Raw genomic sequence first — 26467 nt, forward strand, 5'->3', positions numbered from 1 at the left:
GTGTCACATTCTAACCTACTGCTCATTTGAAAGTTTAGTTTAATTTCCACCTGACCTACAGAACTCTTCCCAGCTAGTTTAAAAACATGAATTATCTTTTAATTACTACACCTTCCATCAATAGTGATTAAAATTTATTAAGCACTTATCATTTGTCAAGCATAGCAGATGCTTTATATAGACTCATGATTTCTATTATGGGGTAGCTATTAATACCCAAAATTTTTCAGTAGGAAACTTATCTAAATAATTTATCTAAGGTCATCAAAGAACTGGGATTCAGACCCATGTGTGACTCCAAAGCCAGTGCTCTTCTCCTACATACTCTGCAACTCCCCATAATCTCACCTTGAACTAGTACTTCAGTGACATTAAACAAAGGCTGTGTGAGAGCATACTAGATTTTTAGAGTTTGAAAGGAACTGAGATTACTAAATTTAATCCCCTAATTACTAATTATTAATTACTAATTAATGTCCAGAAAATATTTTTATATTCACAAAATAAACTCTCTATATGTATAAAGGATAATACACATGTGTACCTATTAACCAACTTAAGAAAATGAACATTACCATGACCTCATTTTTCCTATGCAAAAACTGAGGCCTAGGGTTTAGAGAGTAAGTGCCTTACTCAAGGTGACCTGGCTCTTTTTACTCTCCTCTGGCACCATGGAAAGCACCCCCAGAAAGCCTGTTGGCCTCATGGTGGTGGGATCAGAAGGCTGAAGTTTGCCCCCGAAGAGAATCCAGGAAGAAAGTTGCCATATATCCGGTTTTCATTGGTCTCTTAGTGGGAGGGAACTTGAATTAATCAGGAAGTGTGGGTCACTATTCTGGCTTTTGAGCCTTTTCTTCTGTAGTTCCACTCTTTGCACCAAAGCTGTCACATTTGCCCACTCCTATCTTCCTTCTGCTTCAAAGCTCTGGGCTAGTGGTGAGCGAGGGCTACGGAGACATCTCACTAAGTCTCACCCTCTGGTGTTCCACAGTGGAAAACTGGAATCCTTAAACATTCCTAATATTTACTGTTTAAACATTTACCCACTCATATTCAATTTCCTTTTAATTTCTACTCTTATTTCTTCCGACAAATGCCTTATTTCTTCCCCTAGGCCACCCAGCCCTGTGGAATCCCAGTGTGAACCACAGCCAAATCTCTCTAATGGCTAACATCCAGCATGAGAAGTCTATTTTTCTCCGGGTTCCAACTCACTGTGTGGTTTTGTGTGAGCCTGTGCTCTCTAGAGCCGGGACTCCTATTTCCGTTGATTCTCCCCTCCCAACCTCAAGGGACCACTTTGAATGATGTGCTGACTGTAACTGGCTTAGATGGTGATCTTATTACAGGTCTCTGCCGCCCACAGGGCTTGAGACCAGCAGCTGGAGAAATGCTGATGGTTCTGCTCTCCCAGGAGCCGCCAAGTCTAGGAAACACTAGGCCTTTGTCCCCAGGGTCAGGGAAATCCATTTGCTGTGGATTACAGCTGTGACAGCTTTCCAGGGACAAGAGGAGAAAGACACTGAAAATGGAGCTCTCCAAACCTAGTCTAAAGCCCTGGGGTAAAGCAGGGTGAGGTTTTCCTAATGGAATCAGAGCTTGACAGGAAATGAGAGGTCTAGTCAATTCTATAATGGCTGCTGTTGGTATTATCATGCCTGTTCCGCTTACATGAGCAGAGTCTGAGCAGGGGGAAGGGATTCTTCTTTGATTGCCCATATCTCTGAGGCATAAGGCAACAAGAGAAGAAGGCTCAATTTTCTAAACTTACTGGCCTGGAGGAGACCTCTTTATACTTTCAAGTTGTTGCATGAACATAGGACCCTGATTCACACCCATGGAACTGTCCTCGGACAGCAGGCTGGAGTGATTGAAATACTGGCACAGTCCAAATGCACTCTTCCTAGTTGTCTGTGTTACCACCCTTAGTGTCTCTAGAAAGTGGAGTAAATAAATGAAGGTCAACAAGACAGATGTAAAAGATGCGAAGTTAGACCCAATCATATAGTCCTAGCAATAGAAATTAAACCGAATGGTTTCACTGTGGAACATAACACCATAAATTTAAACAAATAATCTTTATCTGAAACCTTACTATTTTCTTCACAATTTATAAAAGGAAGATTTTTACCAAATATTTATATTATAAGTCAGTACTGGTTGGTTGAAGAATATGAAAAAAAAGGATTTGATCTTTTTGGAAGGGACACATAGTTTGAGGCATGCTCTGCACATGCTGAGTGTCTGGGGACTGAGCAGGAGGGTGAGTTTGTCTAGACTGGGACAGCTCTAGTTTCATTGCTCTAAGGCACAGAGTACACATCTATAGGCTCTTAATCCAGCATGAATGGTGTCTTTATAAGAGAAGCCATGTGAAGAGAAGTCACACATAGGGAGAATCTGGCTGAGTGAAGCTGGAGGCAGACCAGAATGATGCTGCCACAAACTGAGGAATGTTTAAAGCCACCAGAAGCTAGAAGGCGGCAAGAAAGCATTTCAGAGGGAGTGTGGCCCTGCAGATACCTTAATTTCAGACTCTAGTCTCCAAAGCAGTGAATTGCAATTACTTGAAGCCACCAGTTTTTGGTACTTTGTTATGGGTAACCCTAGCAAACACTAAATCATATTGCCTAATATTGAAGCCAACTAGCTCAGAAACTGGTATAAAAGAATACAAATGAAATTGGTATAAAGGATGAAAAACCGCCTTGTCTTCACAACAGTTTTGCATACTTCAAGGCAGAAGTTCTCAAAATATGGTCCTTGGCAACTCTTCAAAAATGCCACTTTTGGGGTCACATGTGGCATACATGCCTGCAATCCCAGCTACTTGAGAGGCTGGAGGCAAGTTTGACGAGGATTATATGTTTGAGGGTAGCCTGGGCAGATTAGCAAGACTCTGTCTCAAAATAAAATAAAAAGGGCTGGAGATATAGCTCAAGCAGTAGAGCACTAGCCTAGCATGTACGAGGCCTTGAGTTCCATGCCCAGTACTGCAAAGAAAAAATAAATGCCAATTTTTGGGTCCCATTTTAGACTTACCAAATCAGAACTCCTGGGAATGTCACTCAGCAACCTGCATCTTCATGAACACTCTTGAGGAATTGCAATGCACATAAAGTCTACAGTTATACCTTGTACAAGATAAAAGATGAGGTGCTGGGGCTATAGCTCAGTGGTAGGGTGCTTGCCTCACACTGTGAGGCACTGGGTTCAATCCTCAGCACCACATAAAAATAACTAAAGATATATTGTCCATCTACAACTAAAAAATACTTTAAAAATGAGTAGTTGCCTTTATGATATAAATGATCATTATAAAGTTCCTAAAGGAGGAGGAAGAAAATGGACAGTGGTAGAATTGGGGACAGTTACCAAACAGCTTGCTCACTGCTGAAGATCCCCAAATACCTGCCGTGGAAAGGGGAGATGCTGGCAGTGCTTCCCTCCAACTGCACCTACTGCCTGCCCACAGGCCGCAGTTCCAGACTGGTTCTGGTCACACTTTGGTCACTGGTCACACTTTGTCTCATGACTCTGCCTGGACCCTTCCCTCTACTTGGCCACTCCTGTGTCCTCTTCCCATTTCCCTGGCCAGAACCCAGTCATCCTGTGCCATTCAGCTTGAATGTCTGCTCCTCCTAGAGGCTTCTCTTTGTACTGGGTTTGGTACCTTCTTCTGATCTTTGATAATATGTCAGGATGGCTGATTTTCTTCAGCAGGCCTTGACTATTATTTTTAGATTCCGAATGCTTAACATAGTGTCTGGCCAGCAGCAGTGAATGCTGTTAAGTGAGGAATGAATAAAGCTGGAAACTCTGCTGATAGATCTTTCCTCCTGATGAGGAAGTACCCAAGTAGATACTGAAGTACCTCATGAACACGAGACATTGAGAAGGTACCTTTGAAACTCTCAATAGCCATTAACACTTTTATTCAGATTTGTTGGTCCAGACTACTATTTAGAATAGTAGAGCCCAGCACATTTTGGCTTGGAAAAGGAATAAGAGGGAAAGTTAAAGGAAGGTGGTGTTGAAGTGATGTGAATCTGTCACTGCAAAAGGCAGGTGTGGGAGATCCTGGTCAGGAATAATGGGTTCTAGACCAGCTCTAACACTCAACGTATTAACACAGGCAGAGACGGCAATCTTCTCACTTCTGCCTCTCAGAGCTTTTGCAAAAATGAATCAGAATAGATACATATAAGAAAGCACTTTGGAATCAAAAATTACACAAACGCAAAATGTCAAGAGAGAGTTCAGAAAAAAAGGAAGAGAAATTAAGTACCATACAAATGAACAAACGTCACTAGGGCCTAGAATATACCAAAGCAACCCCAGCCAAGTTACTTAGCTCTTTATGCCTCATTTTCCTTTTATGCAAAAGACAGAAGAATAATAGTACAGATTTCATTGGTTTGTTTTAAAGAATGGGGGAAACAATGAATTAAAAACACCTAGCATAACTCAGGCATAGACTGGTAGGTAGGTTAGGGTAGAAGATGTTTTTTCCCCTAGAGAAAAACTATAATTTCCTTCAATAGCCTCAAATTAGAAAAAAATCTTTCTTGTTTCTAATAATGAAGTAAATTCTTTATGATATGATCTAGTCAGTTCTTTCTTATTTAGTCTTAGTAGAGCTATCCTTTTGGGAGATTTATATACAGAAATCTTGATAGCCAGGGCTACAAAAAGACTGTTTTAAAGTCTCTCCATGCTAGATCTCTGTCTGTCTGTCTCTCTCTCTCTCTTACACACACACACACACACACACACACACACACACACACCACATCTACCATTTCTAGAGCTTGCCATTTTCTGTCACCCCAACTCATCCTTGAACTAGTCTGATGTCAGTGCAACCCATGGTAGGCTGGTCTTTCTATCACTGCTACTTAGTGACAAGCAGCGTAATTAAGCAGGCCAGGGATTATAGGAAACAGTGAGCAGCCTTTTTCTCTCTACTTCCTCCTGTTGCACTGTCCCCTGGGCTGTGGCGATAGCCTCCCTCTAGGCATCGGTTGATGTTTTGCAGCCTAAGGACTTTGCTGACTTACTGAGGCAAGCATCAAAAGCACATCTGAAGCTGGACATGGTGCACACGACTATAATCCCTGTAACTGGGTGAGGGGGTGGGCAAGGCAGGAGGATTGCAAATTTAAGGCCAGTCTCAACAGTTTAGTGAGACCCTCAGCAACTTAGCAAAAACCCTGTCACACTTAAAAAATAAGTAAGTAGGAAGGACCGAGGATGTAGCTCAGTACCCCTGGGTCCATTCCCAGTACCAAAAACCAAAAAACCAAAACCAAAACAAAAAAACCCTCAAAACAAAACAAGACCAACAAACAACACGCCCCCCCAAAACAACAACAACAACAAACAAAACAAAACAAAGTGCCTCTGAGAAGCAGGTATCATGCTGGAGTGCCCTAACAGGCTCCCATAGAGCTTTTTCCAAGGGCATAGCCTAAGTGTTTCCCTTTACATCCTCTTTGAGGAGATTAAAGGAACAGATTTTGAACACTTTGACATATTTTAAACAGACAAATTGCCAGGGACAGGTGGGGCATCTCTTGTCATAAATACTTTCATTTGGTATGTAAATGATCTTTTATCCATTAGGAAGCCAGCATCCTTGGAACTGATACTGGTAAATAATCATAATTCTTGGCACTTACTGTGGGCTTGTTAGGGAAAATGATCTCATCTCACAATCCCTATATTGAGCTCTGATACAGGGATTATTTCCTCATTTTTTTCCACAAGAAAACTGAAGTTCATAGAGGGTCTATTACTATCAGAGGACACAGAGCTGGCAAATTGCAGGCACAGGATTCAAAACCAGGGTTGTACATCCATACACAAGAGGCAAAACTGCTTGTGCTTACTCCAGTCTAGCTGCTTGGAGTTAATCCATTCTTATGAACTGAACCTGGCCCCAGTAGACTGTCTAGTAGACTGTCTCACAAGTCATCCAAAGCTGTAGAGTCAGTCCAAGCAAATCTGTCAACCACAGCTCACACAGGTGCTGCCACCAAGAATCACTACTGGCGTGGTAACTGGAGCAAGTCCAACATCCACAGACCTTTCCTGTTCATAAGTATTTTCACATATGTTATCTATACATAAGACTGGTTGTGTTATCACTGTTTACAAAATCACTTGCAGTCATTTAATTGTAAAGTAACACAAAACAATGACAACTGCCCCAAAGTGCTTTGCAAGGAAGGATAGAGGATTGTCTTTCCTGAATGCTGGGCACAGGGCTGGGCAGCATGACTTATAAGACAGAGGAAGAGCAGCATCGCAGGGAACGCTGTTTTGATTTCTGCCTCCATCCTAGCTGGGGGACCTTCAGGTTACTTAACCTCCATGAACTCAGTTTCTCAGCTTCCTCATGTGTTTAACAGATCAATTATCAAGAATTATTGGGATTAGAGCTCAGTGGTAGAGCACTTGCCTAGCACATGTGAGGCACTGGGTTTGATTCTCAGCATCAAATAAAAAAATAAATAAAATATAAAAAATATATGTGTGTGTGTATGTAAGTATATATATGAAAAGAGTTTTGGGAAAAGTAAGAAAGAAAACAGAGGCAAACAATACCATGTTTTGCACCATGTGCTGGTTTGGTTAAAACTATCCCGGCCCCATGCCCCCCCCCCCCCCCCCCCCCGTCTGTGTCATCCTTTTAGTTTTGCTTTAGAGCAGTAATTACAGATGAGAAAACAGGTTCTGAGAATTAAAGTAACTTGCTCAAGACCATCAAGCTACTAAGCAGTTAAAACCAAAACAGCCTGAATCTAGAGCTCATGTTCAAATTGTAATAAGGGAGTGCCTTGAGTGCAAAGGGAAGGCCCCAACATGGGGGCCTAAGCCTTGATGTGATTGAATATGCTCTGAGTCCTGGCTTGGATGTGAGTGTTCCACTAGAGGCCAAAAAGTTCTGTTCTTAAATCCTAGGAATTTTCTTGTCTTCCTAAGAAAAGAAAAAAGAGAGAGAGAAAAAAAAACTCACCTCCAAGTGAAACTGGGAGAAGTGATAACCCCGAATAACAGAAGCCAGGCTGTGTGTGTGTGTGTGTGTGTGTGTGTGTGTGTGTAAGAGGTGGTCATACAACATGTGCACTCATGTACACATGTGTGTTGTGAAGGGAAGGGAAAAAGCAAGAAGCCAGAAGCTGGTTAGCGACAGCTATTACTAGATAACATTCCTCCTGTGACTCCAGGCTGTGCAGTAAAGGTTCTTATAAATCGAGAGTCGGCGAACGCTCAGTAAGCATTCTTCTTGGGACTATTTTTCATGCAGTGATTGGTTTATCAGGTGTTTGGATTAATGTCAACACTGCTGCACATTATGCTGCTGACAGGCATATATATGACTTGGAGTTTAGGCTTTCTTTCTTCACTCCCTTCTTCCATCCTCTTTGGGGAAGGTCTTTGTGTAAGGCCCTCTCTATTTTGGCCTAACCCACCATTTAGAGACCTCAGCCATTCCTAAGGGGTTTTCTCCTGCTCTGCTTCTGCTCTAGCATCCTGTCTGGGCCACTGTTTCAAAGCTCTGGAATCACAAAGCAATTGCAGAGTCCCTCAGGCCCAGCTCTGGGGCCTCCTCATACTCATTTGACCCAAATAATAGCCTCTAATTGTGATTAACATTCCTTTCTAGCAGGGACATACTGCATACCTGTGGTCAGCCTATGATCTCCCGTGGCCACCAGAATGTCCTATTTCATTTCATACTTACAAGTTTGCTTTCTTCTTAGCATACGTGCTGGCTTTTAGTTCTTGTATTTCTTTCTTTTCTTTCTTTTTCTTTTTTTTTTTTTTTAGTACAGGGGATTGAATTCAGGGGCACTCAACCACTGAGCCACATCCCCAGCCCTATTTTGTATTTTATTTAGAGACAGGGTCTCACTGAGTTGCTCAGTGCCTTACTCTTGCTGAGGCTGGCTTTGAACTTGAGATCCTCCTGCCTCAGCCTCCCAAGCCACTGGGATTACAGGTGTGCGCCACTACAGCCGGCTCAAATGAACTCCTTTTGCTCACAAAATGGTGTCTTTAAAAAAACTTCATAAATCTTTCCTTTAGCTTCTCGTACTTCTAACCTATTCTCTTACTATTTTCAGGGGAAAACTATCTAAATGGGTAGATTCCCTTCAACACTCTACCCTTTCCTTTCAGGTATAATTCTACCCTACTTCCTACCTCATACTTACAAAGCTTAGGTAGCTAATTTTGATAATTACCATAGGCAGAATGAGGACCACAGGGTAGAAATCATAAGGAGAGAGATTTCAGTGTAATAGAAAAAAGAACTTCCTACCAATTAGGCTGTTAAGAGGTGGACTGGGGCTGCTTCCTGAGGACATGAGCTTCTGTTTGGGGAGATGTCCACCCAAGCTGGGTATCCTCAAGGCAAGTGTAATCCTCAAGGCTACTAGCACTGGTAGTGTATTATTCCATGAAAACCTTTCACTGAACATCAGAAATCCACTTGAAGATTTTCCATTTCTTATTTTTAACTTTCATTTATGAACTAATCTTTTTTTTAAAAATGCTAATATTTTTTTTGAGATGCAATGCAACTCCTAATTGGCTTTCATCATTTTAGATACTAAGGAAAAGAGTAAATACCGTAAGTCTGAACTTCTTGATTTTTTTTTATCTGCTTAAGTCATTGTTCCTATTTCATGGATGGGCAGCTACAAAGTGGCTAAGTAGGAAAGTTGATCTCTTTTGGGTTCCCAGAATACTTGGTGGTTGACAACCATCCAGTTAGTGCACCCAACCACCACTAGCTCATCCATTCTTTCTATATTTATTGAACAGCTATTATGTGCTCAGAACTGAATGGAATACAGAAGTGATTCAGATATTAACTCTGAGGAGAAATAAGTACATAACATCTATAAAAAGAGTTAGAAAGCCTTTTTTTTCTGTAAAGGTACAGACAGTATATAATTTAGGCTTTACAGACAGCTTAGAGTCTCAATTGCATATTCTTTGACCCCCCTCAATCTAAAAATGTAAATACTGCTTTTAGCTTGAGGGCTTTACATAAACAGTTGTGAGTTAGGTTTGGCCCGTGAATCCTAGTTTGCCTACCCTGGAAATGTGATAAAGGGTAAAGTGACAACCTTCAGATGAATCAGTTAAAGTTTTACTTGGGGTGGGACTTGTGAGACGGATTTGATTGGGACTTTAGGAAGGGGTACTAAGTGAAAGAGTATCATTCTCAATATACATTGTCCCCTGTTTTCAAGGAACAGAGATTTTACAGTGGTCAATATCACCTGATAATTTATTTAAAATGCAATTTTCAGGTTCACAGTGGTTCTCAAACTTTAACGTACACCAGAGTTACTTGGAGGGTTGTTAAATGGTTGCTTGAATTCCACCCTCAAACTTCTGTTGCTGCTGGTCCAGTGATTACACTTTGAAATTCTGTCTTGGAGAATGCTGGGGAAGAAGAGTAGAACAGAGATTGTTTTCTGAATTGATGTATGAGAAAGCTGGGATGAAGAATTGAGAACTGAGAGGTAACAAAAGTCACTGTTGGAGACAGAAAGCCTTCACAGAGTACCAGGTTCATTCCATTAGTATCTGTACTCTGAAAGGGGCAATGAGCCCCTGTGCATTAGGGATGGCTTTTCCCCTCCGGGGCAGGAGCTCTGAGTCTTGTTAATCTTACCCACTGGCAATAGCCAGTGTTTACTGGGGCAGGGGTGTGGTTGGGAGGATCTTCTTCTCTTCTGAGTCTGGATTTTTGGAATGCATTCTGTCTTGCTTCTGATGTATTTGTACATTTTTACCACTCCTACAAAATGGTCCTCTCTGCATTATGTCTGGGACTATCTCCTGTGATTAGGCAAAATATGGTAGTGCTTCTAGTTTAGTATTTAAATTGAATGGCTTCTAAAAACTCAGATGTGGAGCTCGGGAGAGGCTGAGCTGAGGATGTAGGAAGAAGGGAAAGATAAGCCAGAAAAAGTACACAGCAGAATCTCAGGAGGCTCTGGGCAGCCAGACACAGGAGGAGTCATTAATCTGGCAGACAATGAATGGCAAAAGGCAATTAGCTTGCCTGGGGTTGTAGCAAGCCAGTGAAGTATGCAGTGTGGCAAGTGAGGGTCTAGTTTAAGGGCAGGGTCATTGCTAGGGAACTGAACAGGAGGATAAGACAAGGGAGGTTAGAGGTGGGAAAGCCACCTGGGGCAAACATGAAGGGAAAGGACAGTGCTCAGGGTCTTCGTGGATATTCACTACCCAGTGGAAGCATCCAGGTAGGGCTGTGCGCTTGCTAGGACTCTCTGCGCTGTTAACCTTGGACACAATCTTAATAATGAACCAGGGCCTTGGATTATGTGTGCACGTGCACACACAGTCACACACAGACACATTCATATACTAATGTCTTTTCACCTCCCTGCTAAGTGTAACCAGGCAGAGGGTAGGATGAGAGAGCCTGGCCGAATGACTGGAGGACCACATGCCTCAACGCAGGAGGAGCTACAGCAGACAGTTCTAAACTTCAGTTTACGGGGCTCCCTTCCACATTTTATAGCATGCTTGCTTTTTCTGCCACATGCCTCATTCACATGCACTTTCTCACGTTCTGTTCCTTGCTGGCGCTCTGCAGCCATGCGAATGGATTCTTACCTGCCAATACACATTCCTCACACACCTTCAGTTATTCGCCTTCACTCAGTCTTCCCCACATACCAAACACTGCCTTTTGCTTCTAAAAATCAATTCAAATGTCAAAGTTGCTTCCATAGCTTCCGTTCCTGCTGTCTGCAGGGCCCTGCCAGCTTTGTCATTTGTACAAAAATAAATAAATAAATAAAAGGAAAATGTACCAATATTGGCTTGACTGAGTAAATAGCCCAACCCAAAGCAGATTGTCCTACCGTGGGATGCAGGTTTGTGGCTGTGGTGTCCCCGCCTTCAAGACCATCCCATTTATCTCTCTTTGTTCCACTCCCTCTCTCTTCCTGCACAACGCTGCAATCACACACATACTCTGGGTTGGAAAAAAAGAGGACAGCCTAATTTCCTGATGATTATGTTGTTACCTAGCAACAGCCAATAAGGGGCTGGGCTTTTTGTCTGCAGTATTTCATGCAAATAGTTTGGAGAAATTGCAGGGTAACACAGGCTGCTTAGTCTGTCTTCTCAGGGGACACATTACAGAACACAACCAACCCAAAAGGGGACTATTGAAGCCAGACACATGCTTCAGAGAACAGACCATCTGATCTCATTCCCTTCTCTCTCCGCTTGGTACCCTCTTACAAAGCATGAGGGTTCCACAGAGATACCTAGAGAGGCCCAAAACTTGAAGAGAGCTCACCAGCAGCCACCTTTACCTTAGACCTATGTACTGATAGCCCCAGCCCAGAGCAGCCTCTGATAGTCTGAAAGCTCTTCTACTTTCCCAGGAAGGCAAAGAATGTTACCTGCTCTATAGCTGTCTGTAGAGGACAGGAAGGAAAATCCTCCTCAGCCTTCCTGTTTCGAAAGAAGCTAAAGCCTGGCACTTCATCTGTACCCATGCTGGCCTATCTCACCTAATATGAAAAACCCACTATTTGCCACTCCATTCTTCCTGCTGCTAATAGGCAAATCCTCATTTAAATAGTTGAAGGATGAGAGACCATATCACCTACAAGATCCCTTTAAGAGACTTCTTTTCTTCCAACAAGTACTGAGTGTTTGATATAAAACACTGTCAGGAGCCATACACACCAACTCTCTGTAAGGTTCAGGGACCTGTTCAATCAGATCTGGATGGTGCCATCTAAAGTGGATTCAGAAGAGTTTCCATGTCTGTCTCCTCAGGGGGAGTGTGACTTCAGACAGTAGGGATCAAATCTGAATAGGTCTGTTCCTTTGCTGTTGTTGACTCAAAGCTCAGCAATCCAGAGCCAGCGAAGGCATGGATAAACTAGAACCTCTGCTATTGGATCACTCCCCACTGTTCTCTTAATACTGACTCTAACCGGCAGTCCTGTAAAGGTTCATGTGGGTACACAGGGACAGTGAATAGGGAGATCAGCCCAAGTCGCTATCAGGAAAGGAAAAGCAATACAAAATCCCCATCCTATTGAGTTACATATATGTAAGACAAGAGGTAATTATGCGTCAGTCATTAGAAGAAGGTAGTGACAGCTCTTCAACCTCTGACATCTACAGCCTCACCATCCACAGCCATTTTATGGAACTAAAGAAAAGAACTGTCAATCTGCCTTTGTTCAGAAAGGCAGAGTTGAGGAATCCAACTGGTTTGGAGGGGTTAGATAACTCTACTCCCACCCTGCTGAAAATTCTCTGAGTCAGGCACTTTTATCTTCATAGCCTTGGAACACACAGGAGAAGCCCTACATTGAGTAACTTTCCCAAAGTTGAACAGTCACCAAGTGGCAAAGCGGGATTAAAAAGTGGGTCTTTTGACTCTAAATTCTGCAGCATGGTGTCCAAATAATCTCAGAACACCCCAAGACTTTGTAACAGTAAAAGTAAAGGAAAAAAGGGAATAACAACAAAAGTCTACTTTTCAAAAGTAAAAAAAGAAAATCAACTTTTCACATTTATTATAAGCAACTGAAGGTATTTCATCTGGGGTTGAATGTTAAGCCTTCAGTGACTCCCCTCCAGATGGACGTTAGACCCACCAAGATGTGTGTAAGAAATACCTGTGCCTGCTCCTCACCAATTAATTCATTAGTTAATCATTTTTTGAGGGAAGGGCAGCTTTATTTTTAAAGCTTCCCACAAATAGCACAACCACTTCAGAAAATGACTGCATAACAATGTTTTTTAATTTTTAAAATTTTTAGTAGGCACATAATAATTATACATATTTATGGAGTACAGGGTGATATTTTGATACACATATACAATGCAAAATGATCAAATCAAGGTAATTAGCACATCAATCACCTTAAACACTTATCATTTCTTTGTGTCAGAACATTCAAAATTCTGTCTTCTAGTTATTTTGAAATATACAATAAATTATTGTTAACTATAGTCACCCTACTGTGCTACAGAATACTAGCAGTTAATCCTCTAATTTAACTGCATTTTTGGACTCATTAAACCATACTTCTCCCTTCTCTCTTTACTATCCTCTGGTGAACACTATTCTACTCTCCACTCTAAGAGATATACTCAATTTCTTATAAAAATTAAACATTAACTCAATCTGTAACCCTGAAATTTCAACCCTAGGAATTTACTCAAGTAAAATGAAAATACATTTCAATGAAAAGCCTTGTATAGATACATTCATAGCCATTTTATTCATAATAACCCCCAAACTGTGATATACCCATACAAGGAAATACTACTCACCAAAAAACAAAGGAATAAACTATTGATATATACAACAATATTAATGAATCTAAAAAATACTATGCTGAATGAAAGAAGCCTTAAGTATATTCAGGGCAATATTAGGGCTGTTTAATAGATACAAAAATACAGTTAGATAAGAGGATTAACTGCTAGTATTCTATAACACAGTAGGATGATTATAGTTAACAATAGTTCATTATATACTTTTAAATAGCTAGGAGAGAGAATTTTAAATGTTCTAACAAAGAAATGATGAATGTTTAAGATGATGGATTGCTATATAGAATTTTATGTTGCATTTATATGATTTTCTAAGAATAGGAAAAATTAATCTGTGATAGAAAAAAATGAGAGCAGTGGTTGCCTCTGAAAACAGGAGGAAGGGGCAGGGAGTGGGAGGGAAGAGGCACGAGGGAACTTCTGATGACCATGACCTAGCGATTTGTTTGGTATCAGTGTATGCAGCTGTCAAAACTTACAGAATGGTATTTTTTACATTTGTATATTTCACTGTACGTAAATTTTACCTTAAAAATGAATTTCAAACTCTAGCTAATGATGTACAGGTTGAAGCTTTTAGGGGTGAAGGATACTGATGCCTGCAACTTTGAAATATATTTTGCAAAAAGATGAACTGATGGATAGCAGGAGGGATAGCTGGATATATATGTGATAAGCAAGTCTGGTAAAATATCAGTTGTAGAATCTAGATAGAATACACTTGGCATTGTGTAAATGTTACAACTTTATATTTAAGCATTTTCATTAAAATTTTTAGGAAAATCTCCTCAGATGATTCTAACAAGCAGCTATTGGGATAAAAGACAACTTTCAATTATCTGAATTGAAAAGTACAAAGTGCAATAACTCTGTGTCCTAAATGTCCAGAAATAACTGCAGTCACCACCCCCACCACCATATCTGAACTAAGAATGAGTGTCCAGATTGCAACAAGACTTCCCAGGGTTAGGCTAAATCTTCTCGAGATACTATGGATTACTTCACACTGGACACATCATTTGATATGTGGTCTCATGGGATGAAATATTTGTAATCAGGCAGTTCTAAAGTTCTGGGGAATATGGTAACTATATTATTCTCTAAAACTAAAATATCTTAAACCAATCTCACAGCATGAGAATAAAGTACTTATTACTACTCAGTATACGGCATGAAGAGCCCCTATTTAGCCTCTAATTCTCCTTTGGGGTTCATACTTCTGGTCTCTTCAGACTCTAATTTTCTTTAGTTCTGTTTTCCACAAATCCACAGGGACATTGCAGGATAAGGCATTGCAAGATAAGAAAGAAACTGGTGTGTGGCACCTCAAAGGATCTGAATGGACAGTTATTTTAATGGGGTGGAGAAAGGTAAGGGGAGGAGTGAAGGGGAAATAATGCAGTCAAGTGCAATATGGAGCCCTATTCCCTGACCTGCCCCATTTATTCTGCATAATTGCTTCATTTCCACTGGCAGTGCATCTCCAAATGAATTTCATTACTGGTGCCTTGGATATCATATTGATTACCAGTTTCATCGATTCCTATCTTGCTAATTAGCATATAAATTAGCCATTTGGGGGGAGGCATTAGGCAAAATTGAATTTTCCCCTTAATCTTCTTTCAGAAGGTAAATGAAAATAGATGTGGCCTGTGAAGGCCCATGGCCTTCTTCTGACACAATCTAAGTGCTGTTCACAGCCAAGGAACCCTCTTGTTGAGGGAGAGAGAGGCTGATGGAAGAACCCTTCTTACCCCCTGATTGACATAGCTGTACTCTGAACCCCTTAAGTTATCCAGAAAATTTTGAGGCAAAGGAGAGATCTGCAAGCCGAGATGTGTTGCCTTGGAGGAGACACCGGAGCTGAACAATGGCACTGCCCCATCCCGCAGAGACGTAAGAGGAGGCCTGTGACAGTTATCCCTGTAGTGTTCACTTCTAAGACTGCAGTGGAAAAAGCCATTCTTCTCTTGGTTTAGGGGAGTCTGGAACTGGAAGGTCTCCTCCCAGCTGTGCAGTCTTGAGCATGCTAACTGCCTAGGTCTTAGTTTCCTCATTTGTATAATGGGGATGATCATAGCATCCACCTCATTGGGTAGCTTTGAGAGTCAAGAGAGAGGGAATGTATCTGGAGCATATAGCACTATCCTGGCACACAGCAGTGCTCACTCAGTCTCCACTTGGCAACCTGAGCCAAGAGGACCAGAAAGACCACATAGGGATCTGAGGAAAACAAATGCCAGGGTTCTCCAGTGGTAGCCGCTCGGCTTTGAAATAGACATTATTTCAAAATTCCAGGTGCTTAGTCCTTGGGACAGATCACAGTCTTGATACCAAAGATGTGGCCCTTAAAGCAGTGGATCGCATCACTGGGAGCACATTGAAAATGCAGAACTTCAGGCCCCACCCCAGATGTGTGGCACCAGGGACTGATGGGGGGCACAGGAAAGCCTGAGCAGTGTTGTGAGTGACCTACTGATTAGAATGTGACACTGTCAAAGAAGGAAGGGACTTTGGGTTACCTAGTGAAAAGTCCAGGTTCAGAAAGGTCAGACAACTTGTATACAGTGAGGCCACAGCACAGCTGGAAGAGGCTTTTGGTCTTCCAACTGAGACTAGTTCAGGGTCAGAGGTGGCCCCCTGAGGCTCTGCTCCCTTTCTTTGGGGTGGTCTCAGTGGTGGTGGTCTTGACCTGGCCTTGGGATGCAGCCACCATGGGCTTTGAAGGGTGACTGGGTTCCCTCAGATGCCACTGGGGGTAGGAGGCAGGGTTACTCAGATGACCTCAGCAGAGGATACTAATGAGACAGGGGAGTGCACCCTGGATGACCTCTATGATCTCCTGCCCTTTGAACTAAGAATGCTTCTCATAAGGACACACAGGAACCCACTGACAGAGACACCCACAGAGAAGACAACTGGGTGGCCCAGGGACTCAGCAGCAGGGAGGCAGGGTGGAAGAGGGGTGCTTTTCACTGTATGCTCTTTTATATCTTTTACATTTTGTTCCCTGTGCATGTAAAATACATTAAATAATTAGTCAGTCAATAATAACATGAACAAGAATGTCTCAGATAGATGGCAGCTAAAAACAATACCCCATCTGGCCCTGTCATTCCAGCTTCCAACTCCTGCCGCCCTCACCCCTCCTGAAACCTGAAACTTAAAAGCACCATGGAAAGAGTCTGTGGCTGGAGTGCAGATACAGATGCTGTCTTGCCTCGGCACTGTGACCATGACCAAGTCATTTCCTTATTGGGGTGTGACCTGCTTTGCTTTGCAAAGTTTTAAATGATATTAAGTAAGTGTAGGGATGAATCAAATTCCACCTCCACTCCACAAAATCACTGTGAAAGGAGGGACTGGACTTTCCCCTAGTGGGCTTTCACAAGGCTCAGGAGAACCAGTAAATATGGAAGGGCACTAAGCTTGTCCCAGAGAATGCATAATATAATACCATTTTTGTTAAGTACATGTTATTTAACATATAGCTTAACTGGAAAGATATATTTCAAAATGTTAAGAATGGGGGACTGGGGTTGTATGTAGCTCAGTGGTAGAGTGCTAGCCTAGCAGGTGTGAGGCCCTGTGTTCAATCCTCAGCACCACATAAAAATAAATAAATAAAGGCATTGTGTCCATCTACAGCTAAATAAATAAATAATAAAGAAAAAAGAAAAAAAGAATGGCTGCTTTCAGGAACAGGGTTACCCCATAGGTTTTTATTTACTTTGTGCTTTTCTTTACTTTTAAAATTATCTCTATTTTTAAAAATATCTGGCTTTAGCACCATATCCTTATATGAAACACAGGTGAAAGATAAAAACTCTGGAAAGGACACTCCTCTATCTAGACAACAGATCACTCAGAAGCTGGTGACACAGATCTGTCCACAGGGGCCCACAATGTCCAGACACCTGCAGCACCAAAGACTGAAGGTGTTCTTGGTTTCCTGAGTCCATATTCCAGTGGACCCAGGGAATACTTGGTGTTTTTTAGAGCTGGAAGGCAAACACAGATCGGAGGCCCCAGATTCCTAGGATTGTCTCTTAAGAGAGAGTACAGTTGGCCAAATGACCCAGACATTGACCATTTCTTGGGGCAAACCCAGTTGTCCTGGACAACATCACAAATAGTTGCTTGGAGGGTAGGTGAAAGAGATGTGGTTTCCGCCTTCTCAGACAATGGAAATCTATACAAGGCAAAATGTGAACAATTCTACCAGAGATGTACAAAGTGCAGCCAAGCACTGTGGAGCATTGGGGAGTCCAGGCCTTTGTCCTTCAGTGCCTGCATGACTCAGGACAAGGCACAGAACCACACATAATTGCTATTTTCTCATCTACAGTGGAAAGAGCATCCGTCAAAGAGACACTCAGGAATGGAAAGGATGCGTGTAAAACCTCTGGAACAGCATTCGCATACAGCAGGCCCTCTACAAAAGGGTCTGGCATTATTATTCTTTGGGCACAGAGCTCACAAGGACCATGAGGGCCATATTATGGTCACATTATCATCATCACTGTCATTATTTAGAAAAGTTCCAAGGAATCATACAATTATAGGAGAATGCATACCAAAAAGCTGTTAATGGCTCTGCATCTTTCTGGAAGATGCCACACAAACAGATCAGCCTTTCTATTTGCTATAATCGACTTAAGCATTTTGCTTTTGAAGATACTAGAAGAGCCTGTTGAGCCCCTGGTCCACTTTTCTTGTTTTTCAGGCTTCACATCACCCAATGGGTGGTTTATATTTTGAGACTGTGACTCTGTTCATTTTTTTTGAAAATTTTTACAGCAAGTTCCCTGCACCAGTCATTGAATTTGGCAAAGAAGCTTTTGCTACCAAAGAAACATGAAATAGGAAGGGATAAGGGATAGAAGTCATAGACCTTGACCCCCCCAAAAAAGTATAGGTGGAAATGCTCAGGATATATTGAGGGGGAGGAAGGGAAAGGAAGCTTTAAAATCTTTACAAAATAATATCAAGTGAATGTAACTATTTCACACTTATATTTAACTTTCATAGTAACTATGTTTCTAAAACCTGATCTGACAATATTCTTTTTTATAAAGCACCAAAGACTCAGAAATCAACAAGAAATACATACATAACTTAGTGAGAAAATAGTCAATGAATATGAAAAAGCATTCATCATTATTTGTAAAAAAGTATAGATGATAAGCTTACAAGTATGTTTAACCTTTCTCATATTTAAAGGTAACGTTAATATTGACACTTAGAAGTTTGATAATAGTTGGGCTGATATAAGGTGATATACTTCTTAAACTGAAATTTGGAATACCCTTTTTACAAGGCAATTTGGCAATACATACCATTTTTAGGTACATACCCTGTGACCTAACAACTCTGTTTATAGGAATTTACCTTCAGGGATATACATCCTCTCAAATATTTTAAGATATATGCACACGGGTGTTCATCTCAGCATTGCTTATCATAGCAGAAATATGGAAATTAGCTAAATATTACTGGTAATGTAAGAGTGAAAAAATAGCAGTTAACATTTATTGAGCACTTACATGAATTGTCTCCTATAAGTCCTCATACCAATTCTATGATGTAGGCATTGTTACTTTGTGCATTTTATAAATGAAGAAGATGAGATTCATAGAGGAAAGAAATTTGTCTATCACTTAGTAGGGTGGCAGAGCAGGATCCAGAGATAGGCAGTCTGCTTCTAAAAGTGCATGCTCTTAAACACTATGCCACACACACATAGCCACACATAAACATACACACATAATAGAATATTCTGCATTCTGTTAATATTCTGTTAAAAAGAATTAGTTAGAATAGTATGTGTTGATATGGGAAAAATCTCTAAGATACATTATTAACTGAAAAGACCTAGGTTGGGATGATTTTCTTCAGATGTCTTCTCTTGGTGTCAATAAAAAAAAGATATATTAATGGATCATCATATCATTATTTTCCATATTTAAAAATATTAAATAAATAAAAGCCTTAGGAAACCTGTCTAAATATTAAAAGACTCCAGTCTATATATATATAAAAAAAAGCATAAAATGACTTTCATTTTGTTTAGATGGTATGAGAGAGGGGATGGTGAATGCAAATTTTAAAGTGGGTTTTCCTAAACTAAATGATTTCCTTAGCACATGAGGAAATGGGAGTGGAAAGAATGGGGGGAAGATGGTAAGAGAATTGGTATTGAATCCTCAAGGCCAAACAAGGTCTAGATTTAAAGTGTAACACAGGCCATTGTGAGTTTGTTTATAAAAGTGATTGATGTGATGACATTTTTTTAAATGAAGATTGTTCCAAGGCCATGGATTGGGTAGAAAGAAGCTGCAGAAACAAAGGGAGAATAGGTTGGAGTTTATAACAGCAATAAGAGCACAAGGGCATCAAAGTCTGGGCCTGGCCGAAGGATGGGGAATTAGGAAAAGCAGCATAGCTAAAGTCTATCTATTTGAATGAAATTTAAGCTGTTTTGTGGCTCTTGGTGAAAAGGATAGCTACTTGCCCAGTCTATCTTCACTCCGTTCTTTTCCATTCCAATTGCTACCACCTGAGTCGAGGCCCTCATCATAATGTGGTTAAGTTGTTGCAAAAGTCTTTTGAAGAGGTTTCCCCTCTTTCCCATGTCACGTCTCTGATTCATCATGTCCTGCTGCATTAGTTTAATCTTTTTATAATACTGGTTTTACAGTCCTCTCCCTTTAAGATTTTTAACAGCAACGCTTTAGGAAAGAATTCACACCACTTAGTGTGATAGGCACTGACCTTTAATTGGTCCCACCCATCTAACCCCTGTTTACTCATTCAACAAAGTCCTGAGCATCAAATATGTGCCAGGAAGTGCTCTCAATATAAGGGATACAGTGGTGAACAAAACAGACAAAGTTCCTTCCTTGTGGGGAGATACAGAATGAATACCAGGTGGTGGTAAATGCTTTATCAAAGGCAGAGTAAGGTCAAGGGTACATGGACAGGTAGGTGGTGGTAGGGAAGGTCACTATTTGTGAGTGGCCACAGAATGACTCTACAATAAGGGACATTTGAACAGAAAACTGAAATAAATGAGCAAGTGAGCCATGTAGTTCTCTGGAGGAAGAGTATTCCAAGCAAAGAGAGAGGCAAAGGCCTTGAGGTGGGAGCATGCTTCCTGCATGTATCTAAAAATAGAAAGGTCCCATTGTGGCTCAGTGAGGTTTGAGTAATAGTGCAGACTGCATCTGTGGGCAGAGGTTCTCAACTGAGGGCAGTTTCTACCCTTAGGAGAAATTAGACAATGTCTGAAAACACTTTTGGGTGTCAGAACTGGATAGGGGGTTCCATCGGGATTCAGTAGGTCGAAGCCTGGAATACTGCTGCAAATGCTTTGATGCACAGGAGAGCCCCCACAATAAGGAATTACCAGCCCCAAATATCAGTAGAGTTAAGGTTGAGAAACCCTGATGTGGGGCCTTGCAAGGCATTACGGGGACTTTGGCTTTTCTCTATATGAGAGGGAAAATCTAAGTAAAATCTAAGTAAAGGGATGACATTTTAGAAGTATCATGCTGGTTGCCAAATGGAGAATAAATGGTACAGGGGACAGGCTGCAGCAGAGACCTGTCAGGAAACTTTTACAACCATCTAGGCAAGAAGTATTAGTCTGAATTTGGGGGCTATGAAAGACGTAGTAAGAAATGGTCTGACTCTAGATGTGATGTATTTTTGAAGATCAAGCTGACAGGATTAGCTGATTGAATCCAAATGAACTGTAATCACTCAGCCTCTTACTCTACCACCACGTGCCAAGCTCATTCCTGCCTTTGTTCTTGCCATTTCCCTTCCCTGCCCTTTCCCCTGGCCTGCACTTTTTAACTAAGCAGTCTATCCAGTCTGGATTTCAATCAAGAATCTTCCTTAACCAAAGGAGCCCTCTTTTCTCCAAAGTACCTAGTTTTTCTAGTCTGCACATCCTAATTATATTTTCAATATTCTTTTTACATTTGTAATAAGATGCCATGCCTTGTGATGAAAAGTGACCAGCCCCCTGCTATTATCACTCATGAAATATTATAATGGAAGTCCTAGCCATCATGGTAGGGCAGGAAAAACAATTCAAATACACAAAGTAAAAGCATAGGGAAGAAAAGAACAAAAATTATCCTTACTTGCAGTTTACATGATTGTATGAACAGAAAACCTGATGGAATCTAATTCAGTTTAGTGATTTAGAACTATTGAGAGTTGCAAATTTCTGGCAACAAAATCAATTTGTACAAATAAAATGTATTTTTATTCACTAGCAATAGTGTAAATGAAAAATTTAAAAATTACATTGTTTCTAATAGCAGCAAAAGAATAAAGTATCAAGAATAGAATAGAGTAATAAAATATTCACAAGACACTTATGGGGTAAATTATAAAAATTTTTAAAAAGCATTTTAAAAAACCTAAATAAATGTTCATGTTTTGGAAAACTTCATAATATAAATATGTTATTTCTTCCTCAATAAAACTTCATATTATAAATATGTCATTTCAGAGGAAGTGAGGGGTAAGGGAAGAATAATACAAGTGGAAGAAATGTTTTACAGTAGAGGGGGTTGAGAGAGAAGAGGGGAGGGGTGGGGAGGGGAGGGGGGATAGTAGAGGTTAGGATAGAGAGCAGAATTCATCAGACACTAGAATGGCAATATGTAAATCAATGGAAGGGTAACTGATGTAACTGATGTGATTCAGCAATCTGTATACGGGGTAAAAATGGGAGTTCATAACCCTTTTGAATCAAACTGTGAAATATGATATATCAAGTTAGATGTAATGTTTTGAACGACCAACAATAAAAAAACAAACAAATAAATAAATAAATATGTCATTTCTTCCCAAATCAAATAGATTGATTTAGTCCCTAGTTTTTTTTTAAAAAAGAAAACGGACAAGCTGATTCTAAAATTTATATGAAAACGGACAAGCTGATTCTAAAATTTATATGAAAATGTAAAAGGCCAAGAATGGGCAAATTGCTCTTAAAGAGAAGAGTGTAAAGAAAACTGCCCTATCAGATATCCAGCTCTATTTCTTAAGAAAGTTTGATATTAGACTGGGAGAGATACCATTCTTTACCTCCACTTGTTGACATCTCTTAGCAATATCATACGGGTACCTTGTGTACAGGACAGGAGAGGGAAGAGCTGGTTGCAAAACGCTACTAGAACACCACTTAATGGAACTAAATAGAGATTCCCCAATATTTACATGGACCTCCAATTTCATATATCAATACAAACAAATCTCAAAAAGATAATTTTGAGCAAAAGAAGCGAGACTCAGAGTGGATACAGTCTGATTCTATTTAAAGAGAGTTCAAAATCAGCTGCAACTGAAAAAGGATATTGTAAAAATACATATGTGGCCTGGGCAGAGGAAGAAGGTAGATGCAACCAGGCAGGGCAGATAGGTGTCATTTAAGATTCTATTTCCTAGCTTGGATTATAGGTCAACTTTGTTCATTCTATTCCTCAAATGCTACATATACGCTATTATACATTTGTCTGCATAATTATATGTTTCATGATAAAACAAAACAAAACAAAATCAAGCATCTACCCCATGCAGAGATACTGTGGGCACTAATCTAAACCAGACTCAGATTCCATCCCCACTCTGCTAAAATTACTTTCACTGAGCTCAAAGACTTCAATGTCACTAAAGCTAAAAAACATTTTCAATTCTCATTTTCCTTGTGCATCAGCAGCATCTGGTACTGCTGACAATTCTTCACCTTGCAACAGCATCTTACCTTGGCTTCAACGAAACCACATTCTCCTGGCCCTCCTGCAGCCTCCTTCCTGGGGCTGTCACCCACCATCCAGAGCACTACATATCAGAGTTCTTTAAGTTTCATCCCTGGAATCTTGTTCTTTTGAATTCTGTTCTCTCTTTATAGATATTCACATCATGCCTATGGCTTTGATACATCAAAGATTTAGACCTCCAGCTTAGACCTCGCCTCTGAGCTCCAGGTGGATGAACCCAATCATCTAGTCAACATCTCTATTTGGATTTTTTGAAGCAGCTATACCTTAATGCATTAAAAATGAAAGTTATGATTTCTCTCCAAAAGTTCTGCTACCGTTCTTTCTTAGGGAATGGCCCTACCTGTCATCCTTGACAATCTATTCCAGGAAAACAAATAGTTTTTTCGTTTCTTTCTGTAGAATGAAAACACTCTCTTTTCTTCCTAAGGAAGAGCTGAAAAGGAGAAAAGTTATTTTAGTGATTACTCTCAGTGAGAATAAAATCTTTCAAATAAACAAACAAAAACTATCACCTGGCAATTTAGGTTCCCTACATAGGTGGTGTTCAATACAGTTAGTTCCTTTCCCTCTAATTAAGTTTTTCCAAAACACAACAGTAATAATATATAATTAAAGTGTTTTCCTCTCTCCTTGTTTTAATTCTTTTCTGCATGTTTCCATGTCTCTTCTTTCCACTACATTTTTGCACACAATAGTTTCTTTTTTATTCATTTTCTGTTTCTACATTTTTCCCCCAGTCAACCTCTCCACAACTAACAAAATGTGGTATTTTCAATCAATATTTATTGAGAACCTGCTCTGTGCTCTCTGAGATAGAATGATGAACAAGATAAGGTTCCTCGTGTATTTTACATCTATCAGGGAGCAAATAAAAAGTCAGACAATAATATGAGCTAATTAGGAATTAGAACTTGAATGACATCATGGAGAATAATTGGGTTACTATTTTAGATTGGGTGATCAAGAAAGACCTTTCTGAGGAGGTTATATTTAAAATTGAGATCAAATTACAAAGAGACCGACATTGTATCCCTTTGTACTACTTAGCACAAAGATCTAAGTGAGAAACAAGCTTGGCACGTTTGATGACAGCATAGTAGACAGGAGTGGTGTAAAATGAGGCGAATGCAGGAGTTAGATTATACAGGGCTTCACATATCCAGAATAAGAAATTGGAATTTAATTGTTTAGAAATGTATTTTTTTAATATCTGTAGGATCTGCATTGATGTACACTTCTTCATTCCTGTTATTGGTTATGTGTGTCTTTTTTCCTTGACCAGTCTTTATAAGGTTGAATAATCTTATTAGTATTTTAAAAGAACTGACTTTATCTTTGCAGAGTCTTTCTATGAGTGTTTTCTATTTCATTAATTTCTGTTCTCGCCTTCATTATTTGCTTGCTTTCACTTTTTTGAATGCTGTTTCCCCCACTTAAGATGGATGAACTTAAAGTTCCCTCAAAGCTCAGTTTTATGTATATACCAAAAGATTTTATGTTAGAAAACATTCTTAACTGAATGATGATGTTATATAGAACTGTACTAGTTACTTTTCAAATTTTTGGTGTGGTGATGAGTTTCTAGTCACCTTTTTCTTATTGAATAATTAATTACATAATTACATTGTGGCCAGGCAGGATTGTTATATGTGACTTTAACCCTATGAAATTTGTTGACACTAGCTCTATGATCCAGTATATGGATATCTTTAATAAGTGTTCTATGTATGCTTGAAAAAATATACTCTGCAAATGTTATAGCTTTCTAAATATGTTCATTGATAAAATTTGATCATTGTGTTATTAAATTGGATGTTCTTACTGTCTTTTTATTGCTTGTTACATCAAATGCTGAGCGAAGTATGTAAAACACCTTAAGAGTGGACTTGTCTTTTTCCTTGTGGCTCTGACATTTTTGCTTTATCTATTTAGTTAGATAAATATAGTTCATTATTAATTAATTAATTTTTACAGAGATGGAGTCTTGCTTTGTTGTCCAGGCTGGCCCCCAACTGGGCTCAAGTGATCCTTCTGCCTTAGCTTCCTGAGTAGCCAGGACTACAGGTGAATGCCACTACATCTAGACAGATGCGCATAACTTTAAAATTACTAAATCTTTCTGTTAAATGAAAATTTTAGTTTTTAAAATATTTTGTCCAATAAAATTGACTAGCATATTATTTTATTAATAATCCCAGAGGTTTTTAAGTTATGGGAAAAAGCAGTACATTGAGGAAATTTTAATTAAATTAAAACTAAGATTAAAAGTAGCCCCTTTTATCTCTAGAAGTGCTGACTCAGTATAATTCTGTCTATTGTTAACATAGCTGTATTGGCTTATCTTTTAGTGTGCATTTTCATGGTATATCTTCTTTCCTATCTTTTTATTTGTAAATTTTTTGTCTACTTATATCAAGGTTTCTCAACCCAGGTATTATTAAATTGGGCTAGATAATTCTTTGTTGTTGGGGGCAGTCTTGTGTATTGTAGTTTACAATAGAAATCAATCCCGATTATAAACTACTAACATATTTTAAGTGTGTCTTCTGTAAATAGCAGAGTGTTAAATTATTTTATTCAGTATGACAATCTTTGTCTTTTAGTGGAAACATTTAGCCCATTTACATTTAATGTAATAATGGCAAACTCTCTGCATCTGTCTGGCTCAAATGCATTTAATTTTCCTTCTGCCTAAGTGTACCTGTGGGAAGAAGAGAAAGAACATATAACTTCAAAACTGAGACACTTTGACATTATTCCACCCTTCTGCAGAGCTGCTGCTAGCTCATTTGGTGATTTCATGAAAATTAAAACAAGGTACCTTCAATGAGTAGACGCTGCCCTACAGACACATGGCTTGGCAAATGGAAGATACTTTGTGGAAATTAGGAGAAGGTATTCTTTGAGAATAAACAATTGAGAGCCAGGGCCAGGTTTGGACACTTGGAATGAGGATTAGATTTTGGTTTCATGCACCCCCTTGGCAGGAGGTCCTTACATAGCAAAGGATCTGCAAAGACTTCTGTGGAAGTCTTGTCTTTCATTATTGCTATCCAGAAGTTAGCCATATTTTTACCTGATGCTTCTTTCAAGGTAAACTGTTTACTTATTAATCATCTTTTAAAGACTTATCTCTGGTTACCTTCAGCTTTACTATCATGTGCTTCAGTGTGAATTCTTTTCATAAACCAGTGTGAGATTCATTAAGCTTCTTGAAAATGTAGATTGTAGTTTTTATGTCACTTAGGGAAAATTCTCAGCCATCATTTGTTCAAATACACCTCCTTCTCAACTCC

General features: G+C 39.8%; 1 protein-coding gene across 6 annotated transcripts in view; it reads right to left on the minus strand.

The window, feature by feature from the left end:
- Positions 1-26467, minus strand: part of Phc2 (polyhomeotic homolog 2) — a 105317-nt gene that overhangs the window by 55701 nt on the left and 23149 nt on the right. Inside the window, exon 3 of one of the 6 annotated variants that reach the window (XM_026406807.2) lies at positions 23512-23604. The exons of the other annotated variants lie outside the window; for them this stretch is intronic. The gene's annotated coding sequence lies outside the window, so the exon portion shown is untranslated. The remainder of the gene's footprint in view (positions 1-23511; positions 23605-26467) is intronic. 6 annotated transcript variants of the gene reach the window in all.

Source organism: Urocitellus parryii, chromosome 11 (assembly GCF_045843805.1).
Source record: "Urocitellus parryii isolate mUroPar1 chromosome 11, mUroPar1.hap1, whole genome shotgun sequence".
NCBI lineage: Eukaryota > Metazoa > Chordata > Mammalia > Rodentia > Sciuridae > Urocitellus > Urocitellus parryii.